This window comes from Corvus cornix, chromosome 20 (genome assembly GCF_000738735.6).
Source record: "Corvus cornix cornix isolate S_Up_H32 chromosome 20, ASM73873v5, whole genome shotgun sequence".
NCBI classification, from domain to species: Eukaryota; Metazoa; Chordata; class Aves; order Passeriformes; family Corvidae; genus Corvus; species Corvus cornix.
In genome coordinates, this window is record NC_046349.1 from 4,123,382 (window position 1) to 4,135,666 (window position 12,285).

Consider the following 12,285-nt stretch of genomic DNA (forward strand, 5'->3'; position numbering starts at 1 on the left):
GGATTTTTTTTAACAGATTAAAGAAAACAGAAGTTAGAGAAATGTGTGGTGCTGCGGGTATTTGAGGATGGTGCAGACCCCATTTTGCTGGTGTACCAAACCTGGTAGCACAGCTCTGCTCTGGGTTTCTGTGTAAGTCTCTGCTTTCTCTGGGCATAGTTCCCAGGCTGGACAACAGGAGCATGGCAAATATTTTCCAAATTTCCATCGGTTTTCTGAATTACAGGTGAATGCCCACCCCTGTTCCACAAGTGAATTATGGGCTGGGTGATTTCCTTCAAGGCCAGAAACTGAGAAATTCAAGGATGCTATCAGGAGTGACAGTTGCAAATAAAATATCATTGTCTTATCTAAATGCTAAACCATCTTTCAGTAGCCCAGTGCTGAGCTGTTCTAGGAGCATCCTGCTTTGCCTGATGTGATATTTTCTTCCTAAAATCCTTCATCACTGACACCAGAGCTGTCCAGAAATGCCTGATTTCAGGTAGACAGAGGGTCTGGCTTCTGAGTCATTCTTTTTGGAGACTGTTTTCTGAGGTTTCCCTCCTCGTGAGTAGCTGTGGCTTTTAAACTCCCTGAGACAGCATCTATTGCTAATGTCAGTGCAGTGAGCTTGTGCAGCACCAGCAGAGGGTTGTGCTTTTATGTTTTAGTCTGTAATAAACATAAAGCAGCTTACTGCTGACCTTCAAAACCTCCAGCCAGGTGCAAAGTTTGCACCTTGAGATGATCTTTGTAATTAATCTCCCCAAACTGCTGTGAAGAAGGTAAGTAACAGGTATTAAAGTGCCATGTGAGGGTGAGAGGAAAGAAACAAGCTGTAATGACAGAAAAGGTTTTCAGCCCATGGACAGAAAAAAGTGTTGGACTGTCTGTGTGGTCTTCCCCAGAAACTTCTGGAGGTGGCACCTACCCCACATGTTGCTCTGCTCTGCTCTGCTGCAGCAGGAGGGAGGCTGCATCAGGGACTTGAGGCACTAGAAAGGAGGTAGGGATTAGTCGTGAGGTTAAACCAGTGCTGCTGCAGGACTGCTACTGCTCTGGAGGGCTGTGCTCTGCTGCAGTGCAATCCCTGCTTGTCACTGCAGTGCCTGTGCGGAGCTGGGGGGAGGAAACCACCTCCAGAGCAAATCCCATCAAAGCAAACCCCACAGGATTTCAGGCCAGGCCCTCAAGTGATCCCATGGATGTGCTCACCTGACACCAGGGGACTGGCTCTGGGTACAGGCAGCCCTGACAAGGTGGGGCAGGCAGTGCCCATTCCTTCAGCCGGAGGATGAGGAGGAGCAGGCTGCTAATAACTGGGATACAGTTTCACCCTGGGCAAGCAGCCAGCTCCTAACCACAGGGATTCTGACTTGTAACCTTGCAAGCCATGGATCTTTGCCCACCAGCCTGTAATATTTCTTTCCTGTCAAGGCTTGAAATCCTTCATAGGTCAGCCTGGTCCTGGCTCTTTGTGGGTTTAGAGAGGTTTTCCTCTCCAGACCTGCTCCTGGCTTTTGTGTCTGCAGGTGGCCCTGCTGGGAAAGTCTTGGATGTTACAGTGCAGCTTCCATTGCCTTGGGCGAGTGCTGGGACTGGTACTGAATGTTCTGCCTGTTGGGAGTTGGCATTTGTGCCTGCAGAGGAGGAGGAGTGAGTGGCAGCCTGTGATAAGGATGTGTTGTACAAATATTGGGGATTGATCAATTAATCGCTTTTCTCCTTTTGGTCTATTTACAAGGTACAAACTGGCACTGGCTCCACCCCAAGTCTTAATTTTTCCTCAGGGGTGGTGAGGATACACTTGGAGAACTTGTTGGACTGCTGGGAAGTCCTTGTGCCAGTTCACTGCCCAGTTTGGAGTGGACTTTCCTGGTGCAGGTGGAGTGATGTCCTCAAGGTGACAGCCCCTCCTGCCAGCCTTTGCAAAGTTTTTTACTGATTTGAAGCCAGAGCATGAAACATCAGTTACTTTGGACTATTTTTTGCTGCACCACTTTCTAATTCAGCTGCACCAGGTGTATGCACCTTCTTTTTGCCTCCTGGTTTTTTTTTCAGCTAATCTCTGATATCCTCTCCCGGCCTTCTACTGAAATCAGCATGAGTATCCCAGATCTACTCCTCTGTCTCTTTTAGTCCCACAATTCTGCTGCTACTTCAGCTTTCCCTTGGTGTCCTCCTGTGTCCTCTCTTTTCTTACTGATTTCCTTCATCTAACTTTCCTTTTTAAGTCAGGCCCTGGTTATTCCATGTGTGAGACATTTGAGAGCCTTCCCATGACATCAGCACTTTCCAAGCCCTTGAATCTGTTGTTTGTTTGTTTGTTACACAGAGAATAATCAATGTCAGTGTTCTTACTCGTTAATCTTACTCTAAAATATTGTTTCACCACTGGCAACCCCCTGGTCTGAGCATCATTTCCTTTTCTTGTCCCTTGCTGTTGCCTTCTGGAGAACCCACACCCCACAGGTGGATCACCCCTCCCCTCCCACCACCCCACAGTTCCCCTTGTGCTGCACCACTGATTTCCTCCCACCATCTCTGTTTGAAACCTGCCCTTATCTGCAAGTTTGCTCATTTCCTTCTGTTTCCCCATCTCTTTCTTACCCACCTTCCTTTCCAGCACCCCCCTGCAGTGCTTTCTGTGCCTCCCTTGCCCAGCTGGCCTCACCTCCTGCACTGGGTGAGCCCCAGTGCTCGGAGCAGCCCATGTCCACCAACTGTGACCAACTTCTGCCTTCATTTGTTGTCTCATGACTTGTTTCTCCTGCCCAGCCCTCCCTGTGCTGCCAGACTCTGCCCATGGGCATTCCCAGAGGTGTTTGGATGTGCAGGCAGGGAGAGGACGTGCTCCTCTGCTCTGCAGAGACTCTTGCTCCTTTGCAGCAGGTTTAAGTAAGGACATGGTCTGCTCGCTTGCCATCAGACAGCAGCTCTGAGCTGGAATAAACTACACCAGGAGACCTTGAAACATCATGAAAGGAAAACTTTGCCAGGGCATTAAAACTGCGGCGATTGGAAGCGTGAATTGAAGAGGGGAGAGGAAAACCCAGCAGCACCTTCAGTGCCGTGTGGGGCCGCAGCCCACCTGCGCTCAGCCGTGTGTTTGACAAGCTGACACCAGCGCTGCAGGCTGAAGCAGAGACCACAGGCACACGTGCCCTGCATGCCTGCAGAAGCAGGGCAAGAGTTTTGCTGTCACCTCACTTCTTCACTTTAAACTCCCAGCACAGCCCAGAGCAGCTCCTTCTGTGCATCCCAGCCACGGGGACTGCTCAGTGTCCTTCAGCCACTGCAGCTCTCTGCCTGCTTGTTTAATCCAGGGGGCTCGTCTGACTGCTGAGTAACTTATGTGTTATAAAAGCACAAGAGAAAAATCCCCTTCTTAGGCCTGGGTGAAATCTTTCCAGCAAATAGTGGGCTTCTGGAAGAAAGGAATTTGAGGGACCAAAACTACCTGTGAAATTGGATTGAAGGCTGGATGAGGAAGGGGAATCTAGGAACTGGGTCTTTGAAAATGCTGGTTGCTTTAGTGGTGCTTTTTATGAAAGTTCACCTTTGAAATGTCTTTTTTTCTTAACCTAGGTCTCTGCAAAATTTTATTCGTACTGGGGAAAAAAAAAAAGAAAACTCGATGCAGTGAATTTTGACTGTATTAGAAAACAAACATTGTATTTCTCTTCTAGCTCCAAATCTTTGTATTGGCAACTGAAGCAAAGGCTTTGATTTGCCAGCAAACCCGAGGATGATGCAGATGCCTGCGGGCTCTCAGATGAGCTCAGCCCTCCCTCTGCCCTGAAGGTCTCCACCTTCTCCAGTCCCAGGCCAGGGGCACTGCAAGATCTTGCCGAGGTTGTAGCTGTCCTTATCTTCCCAATCAGAGTGCTGATACCCGAATTTCAACAGAAAATGAGGGGGGGCTGGGGGAGCATTGTTTGGGGATATTTTTGGGGTTTTTTTTTAATCTCATAGCTGTTAAGCTGCATTTCAGCTCTTTTGCTGACTCACTGGTCTGGCACAGAGCCAGGGTATTTATGAGGCTCCCCCTTCATTTCCATACGTGCCTCAGAAAGCAGCTGTGCTTACAACACAATTTCAATAAACAGACAACTGAATTATGGGCTTCAGAGACTGATGCAAAGTTGCTGAGCTCTCCCAGTGCCCTGGGCTAAGGCTCCTGCTGCCAGACTTGGGCTTTGGAAAGCTGCCTCCACCCTGCGCAGCCCAGGGCTGCTGAGGTCCTGGCTGGTGATCTAAGTCTAGTCCCAGAGCTGTAATTCACCTCTAACTTGGCTAAAGCTTTTCCCATTCCATCCATCCTGCACCTATAGCTCTCTGGATCCAGAGAGGTAGAGAACACAGATGTGCTTTCTTCTCATCAGCTTTCTTTTCAGATTTTTGCATATACAGAGGCAGCAATAAGCCAAGTTTTACAGTTAAGCCATGTCTCCGTGGGTCACTTGCTGACTCTTAAACTGTGGTTCTGCCATGTTGGAGTAGTAATGAGTGAATTCTGGACAGAGCTCTCAATCACATGGCACAGTAAGCTCCCACCTTAATCAGACCTTCACGCTCTGGATGGTCTCTCACACTCCTGTACAATTGCAAGATCCAGGTTTATTACCCACGAGCACTTACCTACACCTTGTCCTATTTCAAGGAGTGACTCACATTTCAAACCTGAAGGCCTCTCTTGGGCTAGAAGGGTTTCAGTGAAACCCCACAGCTCGGTGTCAGAGATGCTCCCCGTTGATCTGTTCAGTCTGGGAGGAGGCTCTGTCCGCAGGAGAAATAGAGTCCATGGTGATTAATCCTCCAAACCTTCTGAAACCTATTTCACCCTGGAAAAAGCAACTGATCCCAGACACAGTACCTGACAGCAGCATGAGGAATCCTCTGCTCTGCTCCCAGTAGGTGAGTGTGGGCTCCCCAGTGCCACTCCCTGGCCCAGGAGGCTTCTTGGCTCTCTCCCAGCTCTGGTGACTGGTTTGACCCCTGGCAAAGGGTCTTATCTGCCTTTAAAATTGGCATAAGGCACACTTCAAGAATGGCACTGGGTTTTGGTATCAGTCACTGTGTTTAAAAGCCTGATGTGATGTTACATTGCACTGGGGGGGGATTTTGGTTCCTCCTAAAAATTGTCTGGGATCCCATCCCTCGCACCAAATCACTCAGTGGCAAATAGGAACCCGCTGCCGGGCTCAGATATTTGTGCCAAAAACCCTGGCAAAACAGTTTCTAAACCACACATCCACCTTCCAGCCTCAGTGGGGGCAGCAGCATCCCTCACCCTGTGCCGAGCCAGAAGTCGGGGTAAATCTTACCCACAGGCAGCTGGGCGGGTAGGCAGGGGTGCGACCTTCCACTGAAATTCAAAGAGGTTTCTTCTAAAAAAAATATTTATTTATTTATCCTAATTACCCCTCCCGGCGACAGAAACAGCCCCGCCCGCCCCATGCGGACGAGCCCTCGCTCCCGCAGCATCCCCGGGGATGCTCCGCGCCTTCACCTGCAGGGCGGGCGCCGCTCCCCGCCCGCCTCCGGCCCCGGCCCCTCCTCGGGGCGGAGCTGCGGCCGCAACCGGGGCCGGAGGCGGGCGGGGACCGGGTCTGCGCGGTGCCGCTGCCTCTCGCTGCCTCCGTCCGCCTGCTCCTGCCCGCGGGAGCGCGGGGCCGGGCCCGCTGCGCGGAGCTGCCGCGGTGAGTGCGGGGCCGGGGCCGTGCGGGGGGCGAGCAGCGGGATTGGGGCTGGCCCGGCCCGGCCCGGCCCGGGGGATGCTGCGCGGGGCTGCCGCGGTCCTGCCGTGCCGCGGGCGGGTGCGGTCCCCGCCGCAGGCAGCGCGGAGTTTGGGTAACTCCAGCCCCGAACGGGCTGCAGGAGCTGCTGCCCTCCCCGGGCAGCCCGGCACCGGCTCAGCCCGGCCACCTTATCGTGGCACATGGATGAGGACGCGGTTCCCCCTTTCAAGGCAGTCCCGACTCCGCGCAGCTTTTGTCGCCCGTGTAGAAGTGCCGTGCGTACCGTGGGGCATCGTGCGAGAGCCAGCCCGCTGTAGATGTGGGTGTTTTGGGCTGCCCGTGGGTGGGTTTTGCTTAGTGCGTGTAGAATTCCTCTCCCTTCTGGCACGAAAGGGCTGTGGAAGAAATTTACTCGAGGTAGCATAAATACAGGCAACCGTAATTCCTGAAATGGCATCGGGGTTGCAAGTGCTGGTTTTTGTGAGGGGTGAAGGGCTTTCTTGGAGAGTCTCCTTCAGACACTGGCAGACCGGGGGAACTTCAGGCTGAACTTCAGCCCCTTCTCCAGCTCCAGGGCCTGAGGTGTCCGTGGTGGTAGAGATGCTTTTGGTTGACTCTGACAAGCCACCGAATTCATGTTTATTTCTCTGCTTGCTTACCATGAAAAGATCTTTTCTGCATGATGATAACTGCTCGAGGAGGGGGAAGATGCTTCAAGCTGCAGTAGAGTAGTAGCAGGAAAAGTGGCTTTTCACAAATTGTCAGGGAAAGGAGAGGGTTCGATAACCTAGAAAAGAAAACCCAACCCCATCTCTGAGCCCTCCTGTTCCCTAACAAACGCTCAGCGAACCTCGGGAGCAGCAGCTGCCTGGGCTGCCCTAGCTCTCACCTTGACCCAGCCTTCCTTGACCTGGTGTCCTGAGCCCTGCCGTTACTGTTAAGTGGTTTTTCACAGATGGAAGGGCCAAGTGCTGTTATGGCAGAAAGCAGAAGGGGTTTTTCTGGCTGGACAGAACTTAATTTGGAGGTGGATTCTGTTTGTTGTGAAAGATGTAATGTATTAAATTCTGAGAGTGAAGAATACTTTTTCATTTATGTTTTTTCCTTCCTTCTCAATGCTATGGGTTGGATCAAAAACTATGGGTGATATAAAATACTCCTATTACAGTATTTTCATGGGGTCTGCTTCATGTCCTGAGATCTCTCATGAGGTTGGAATTAAAAAAAAAACAGCTTATTTTCCCTCTGACTGGAAAACATAAGTGACTGTTTCATAAGAAAAATAAGATTTAAAGTGTTGAACTTCAGATATGTGTGATGGATGTGATGAAATGCTGAGATATCGCATCTTCTTTTTGCCATCAAGACCACGTGTTCAGGATGTGCATTTCCAACAATGTCTTCTTGTTGAGTCGGTTGTTGCAGGAAAAATGACCCTGTGTAAATGTGCTGGTACCAATTGTACCAGCTCCTTGGTGCTTCTGCAGTCACTTTGTTGGAACCTTATTTTCCCTTGGTTTAATAATTTATAAAATGCCTGTTGCCTCTAGGCACATTTCATCCAGCAAGAAGAAAAACATCCACCAGTGTTTACTGGTTATGGAGCCTGAGGTTGACAAATAATGAAGCTTTTGTGGATGAGGGGGTGTCTCATTTTTATCTTATATAAACTCACAAAAATGCAGGATTTGTGCTGAAAGTCTTGTTGGTTATTACTCTGTTCTTTCCCTCATCCTTTAGAAGGTCTCTTGCCTGCTGGTGACAAAGTGGGTTTTAAGTGTGACCTTCCTTACCCTGATTTTGGGTCTGCTTCTCCTTTTTCCTTTTACCTGTGCCTGATTTAAGTTTAGCAGCTCTTGAGTATTTAACAACTGTCAAGTAAGATGGCAAAATCAGATCCTACATCTTCACCAACTGAGCTGCTTTGGCTGAAAGAGATCAGCCTCTTTTTGGGCAATAAATTGCTCTCTCAAATCCTCTGCCAGATACTTATGAGCCACTATCATTAACTGCATTTTGAATCACTCATTGAGCTGGAGGGGGGAAATTGGCCTGCAGTTCATCTCCTCTCCTTTGAAACTGCTAAATGATGATTCAGTGACCTCAGTGGGCAAATTATATCAGCAGCTAATTGGCCTAAGAAGAAAAACTTGCCTGATATCAAATAAACTGGCTGCTGCTGTTCATTATCCTGAAGAAGATGCTCCAGGTGAAACCTCCAGTTTCAAACGGTGACAGGGTTTTGTTGTGGCACTGGCAGGGGGACATAGTGAGCTCTTTCTTTTGGCTATACCGGGTGTGGTGTCCGCTCCACCTCCAGCAGGTTTTGAAGGTATTGTCCTTTGAAGGATAAAAACCTTAACACTTCAAGCTTTCTTTCCACTGTGGATAGCCCTCTCCTCTTCCTCCCTCTTCAGAGGGTGCAACTGCTCACTGGGGTGTGGTGTTTCTGGAGGACTTGGATTTGGGGGGATCCCAGCAGAGATGAATTTAGGAAGGAAGGGAAAGCATAATGCAGGAGCCCTGCTCATCTCCTCGTCATTCCCATCTAGGCTTGGCAAAGCCCTTTCCAGGAGCTGTGTGCTGCTTCCCAAAGAAGCCTGGCAGCTTTGTGGCCCAACACTGGGGACACGGGTCAGGATTAGCCCCTTGCGGGCAGTGAAACGTGCTGGGTGACCAGCCAGGGAGAGTGGGACGATGAGCTCTGCCCGTGCTGCGGTCAGCCCGACCTCGCTGCTTGTTCAGAACAGTTCAGGGCCAGTGGCTTCTCTGCAAGGAGGGCTGGAATTGCGAGTGAGTGCTGGGGTACAGGCATCCAGGTGTGGCTTGTTCAGCTTTCCTTGCTTGAGGAGCTGCAGGAGTGAGCTGGGACGTGTGAAAGGGGTCAGCTGTTGGCTTTTTGCAAGGCTGTTAGTCAACTTACACCACCTCCTAGGATGGTCTTGCCAGCTGGCTCATCCTTTAGGGAAGTTTCAAGAGGCTTATCGCAATCTTACTAGAAATCTGTTGTCTTCTATTAATCTGCTTGTCTCCTTCCCGAGTGCTGCCCTGCGCATTCATCCCGACAGCCCTGTTCTGCTGCGCTGCCACCGGCCCACACCAGCTCTGCTGCTTGCCAGGGCCTGTTTAGGGCATGCACAGTTGTGGACTGTCACTTTTTACTGTTCAACACGTTTTTTCTTTATACACATAGAGGGAGACACTGTATTTTTAAAGGTTTTTTTTGAAGGTGATGCTCCTGAAAGGAGTGCGGAGCCCGGGTGCTTTGCTGGCTGGGGTGGAGGTGCAGGGTGGTACCAGCAGCAAGCTGAGTCCAGCTCTGATTAAGGCACAGCCCCGCTCCTATGCCAGGTCCTGCTTGGCTGCAGGCTCAGCGTGGAGCACGGGGTGCTTGGCCACCAGCAGCAGCACCAGGGGTAGGTAATGGTGGGTGGGAATCACCTGCAGCTCGCCCCTGGAATCGGGGTAGATCCCACTTTGCCGGGCAGTGCTGGACTCGGCTTGAGCAAAGAGCAGCAGAAAAGCTGTCAGACTTTGGGAAGTGAGGGAATGAATGCTACACCCGGGGTCTCACGGCAAAGTGGGAAAGGGTTTGTCAGTGAAGCTGCAGACACGGGACCGAGTCAGAACTCGGCACTGCCGGCTGGGACAAGCGTCACCTGCAGAAGGATGTGGCTCTTCCTGACAGAGCTTTTGCTTGCAGCTCTCAGAAGCGTGTCAGCACTGGGGTTAACAGCCACGTAGGCACTGAGGAAAAAGAATGAATAGCTTGAGGAAGGCTAAGCCTTAATACCCAAACAAAGCAAACAAATGGTGTATCGTTTGACGGGGATTAAGTGAGCTGTGAGATCTCTGGCTCTAGAGGCCCAGCTAGGAAATGCAAAGCCTTTGACAAAGGTGGCTTGGCTGTCCCTGCTTCCAGAGACAGCATCCATGTGCTGATGCAGGTGCTGGAGCCGCCCGTCTGCCTCTCCCCTTGACTTTCACAGGGATGCTCTTTCTCCCGCACAACACATTGTTTGCTCTCCTTGAATGTTGCTAGCTGGCAGGGAAAGAGATCAGTCTGTTTTTTTTCCAGAATAGTCAGCTGATTTTATCCCATGGGAAGTGGTTGAAAAGCGTGAGACAGGTGGGTTGGCATTCCTGCTTTGTAGCCCTCCATAATTCCAGCAGGAGAAGGATAAACAGGAGAAGTGCAGTCGCTGGGTACATTTCCATGTTTGCATTTGAAAGAGCTTGATAGGCTGTGATTAACGGGGCTAAATGGAAGCTTGATAAATGGTAAATTCAAAGGAACCTCAAACAAAACTGGCTTTACACGGAGGCCTCGGGGTGCGTGCAGAAGGCAGGCTGTGGGTCTCGTGTGGTGCTGCTGGGTTTATGGTGGGCAGAGAGCACTGCCTGGGCTGTCCCCTGCCCGGCTGTGTCCCATGCACCTGCTGCAGGGACAGCCCTGTGCCTGTGCAGACCCTCCTGCAGGCGGTTGTTTCCTTCCTGGTTTAAGTTAATGCGATGTTCCCAAATCCAGACTACCCCATCTGCATCCCAGAGCCCCCCATGTGCCCAAAGCCAGGCTCCAATTAAGGGTGCTCTAAGAGCAGCAGGCCAGCTACCATGGCCCTGCAGATGAGAACCATTAGCCTAATCTATTTTTACAGTGAATTAAACTAGAAAAAGGTACTGCTACTCTAGAATAAGAAGCCACCTGGGGAGTTAACCCAGAATAGTTGTTCTGCTTTGAATTTGCACCCTATCTCACTTCAAAATAACTTTCCTTCCATATATGCAGGCCCTGTAAATGCAGAATACAGGGCCTGGCTTAAGCAGGATCCCCAGCACTTTCTTCCTGAAGTCTTCTCTGCATCCACATACACTCCCTAACTCAGGCATCCTTCCCTGTCATGAATCTGCCCTGTTTCACGCTCGATCCCGTGCAGAGATCTGCACTCTTTTCCCACCCCCAGCTCTGTGCTTTGCTCCAACACCCTGACTGCCAGCTCCCACAGCCACCTCTGCTGTCCTCCCCTGCCCCCATCCAGCTCCTGAGCAGGTCACACACAGTGAAATGAGCATCCCGAGTGCTCAGTCCATGTCAGGACTGTGCAAAGAGCTTTTCCCAGGCTGGCTGGGCCTTACCACCTTTCTCAGTGAGTCAATGTGAGCACCAGCTAAGAGGCAGCATCAGGTGCCTTTTTGGGAGCTGGGGCTGATAGCTTGGGCTGGGCAGGGGTGGCAGGTGTGAATTATTTGCAGTGGCCAAAGGCACTGCTCTGGTGCTGCTCTGGCCTTGTGTCCCTTGGGAGGAGCAGTGGGGATATTGTCATGATGGTTTGAGTTGTGCTGAGACATTGCTCCTCTGGATTTGTCAAGCTCAAGTTAAATGTATGTAATTTTAACATCTCATGATTCTTCGGGGGCTGACTCATGCTTTCTTGGCCTGAATGATTCATAGCTCTTGAACTCCATTGCTAAATTCATTATGCAACAATTACAGGGTTAGAAACGCCACCCTAAGTGCACACAAACAAGCTGGCAGCAATTCCCCCCTTTTCCTCTCACCCTGAGTTGCCAAGAGATCTTCCTTCTGAGTTTGCTCTTGCCCCTGCTTTGTAAGTGAGGGTCTGCTGTATCTTGCTGCTCTGCCCTTGAGCTGGCAAGGGGCAGAAGTTTCAGGTTGGGTATTTCTGGAAGAGAGGAGAGAGGACAGCCTAGGAGGGAAGGATGGAGATGTACAGCTTCCCTAATCAGGACCAGTTGCCTTAATTTTGCCCCACCTGCTCCATTTGATGTTGTGGCATAGCCACGGCATCCTTAATGATCCATATGGGAAAACCCCAAGTGTGAGGCATTGCTCTAAGGCAGCTCCATGTGGTGATGTTGGAGTTTGGCAGCATTTCACGGGCACGGATTCTGTTTGATGACTGGCACGGCAGCTCAAAGGTCAAATACCCATACAAAGAGAAAGACCAAAGAAGGCAGGAGAGCCCCGTGCTGGCTATGGGGTGTCCATTAATACCTTCATTTTCTCTCCTTGGTGGGGCTAAGCTGAGATGTAGGGATTTTGTTAGTGAGGTCTCAAGCAAGAGTTCATCTGGTACGTGAAGTTAAGTGGGTTTTGTATTGGGTGGGCTTTGCTTGCTGCCTTGCTTAACCCCCCAAAGCAGCGGTGGGAGCAGTGCTGGAGGTCTGTCAGTGGGATGCAGAAGGGCCATCCCCACCATCTGCTGGATCAGATCAGATTTCAGGCTTTGAGGTGCCCCTGCTACCTGAATGTGACTTATACACTGATTTTTCTGCCGTCCAAATAACGCTGCTTCTCAGAACAAACATTCAAGTGAGGTACCTACCGAATGGCAGGGTTGGCACCTCTGTCCAAGAAGCCCTCTAGAAAGTCTCCCCTAAGAGCAGCCATTCTTCCCAGCCGAGTTCTGGCCCTTAGATCTTGATATTTTTGGGAAGAGTCTCTTCTGGGCAGGTCTGACTGTTGGCACATTGGGACAGCAGAGAAGGATGGCTGAACGTTGGGCTCATGAGTGGATGAGGTTTCCTAAGGTTTTCCTTG

At 50.7% G+C, this 12,285-nt stretch overlaps 1 protein-coding gene across 1 annotated transcript in view; it reads left to right on the forward strand.

The window, feature by feature from the left end:
* The first annotated feature begins 5,578 nt into the window (after nucleotides 1-5,578).
* PPP1R16B (protein phosphatase 1 regulatory subunit 16B) overlaps nucleotides 5,579-12,285 on the forward strand; it is a 58,711-nt gene continuing 52,004 nt past the window's right edge. The window contains exon 1 of the mRNA XM_039563506.1: nucleotides 5,579-5,684. The gene's annotated coding sequence lies outside the window, so the exon portion shown is untranslated. The remainder of the gene's footprint in view (nucleotides 5,685-12,285) is intronic.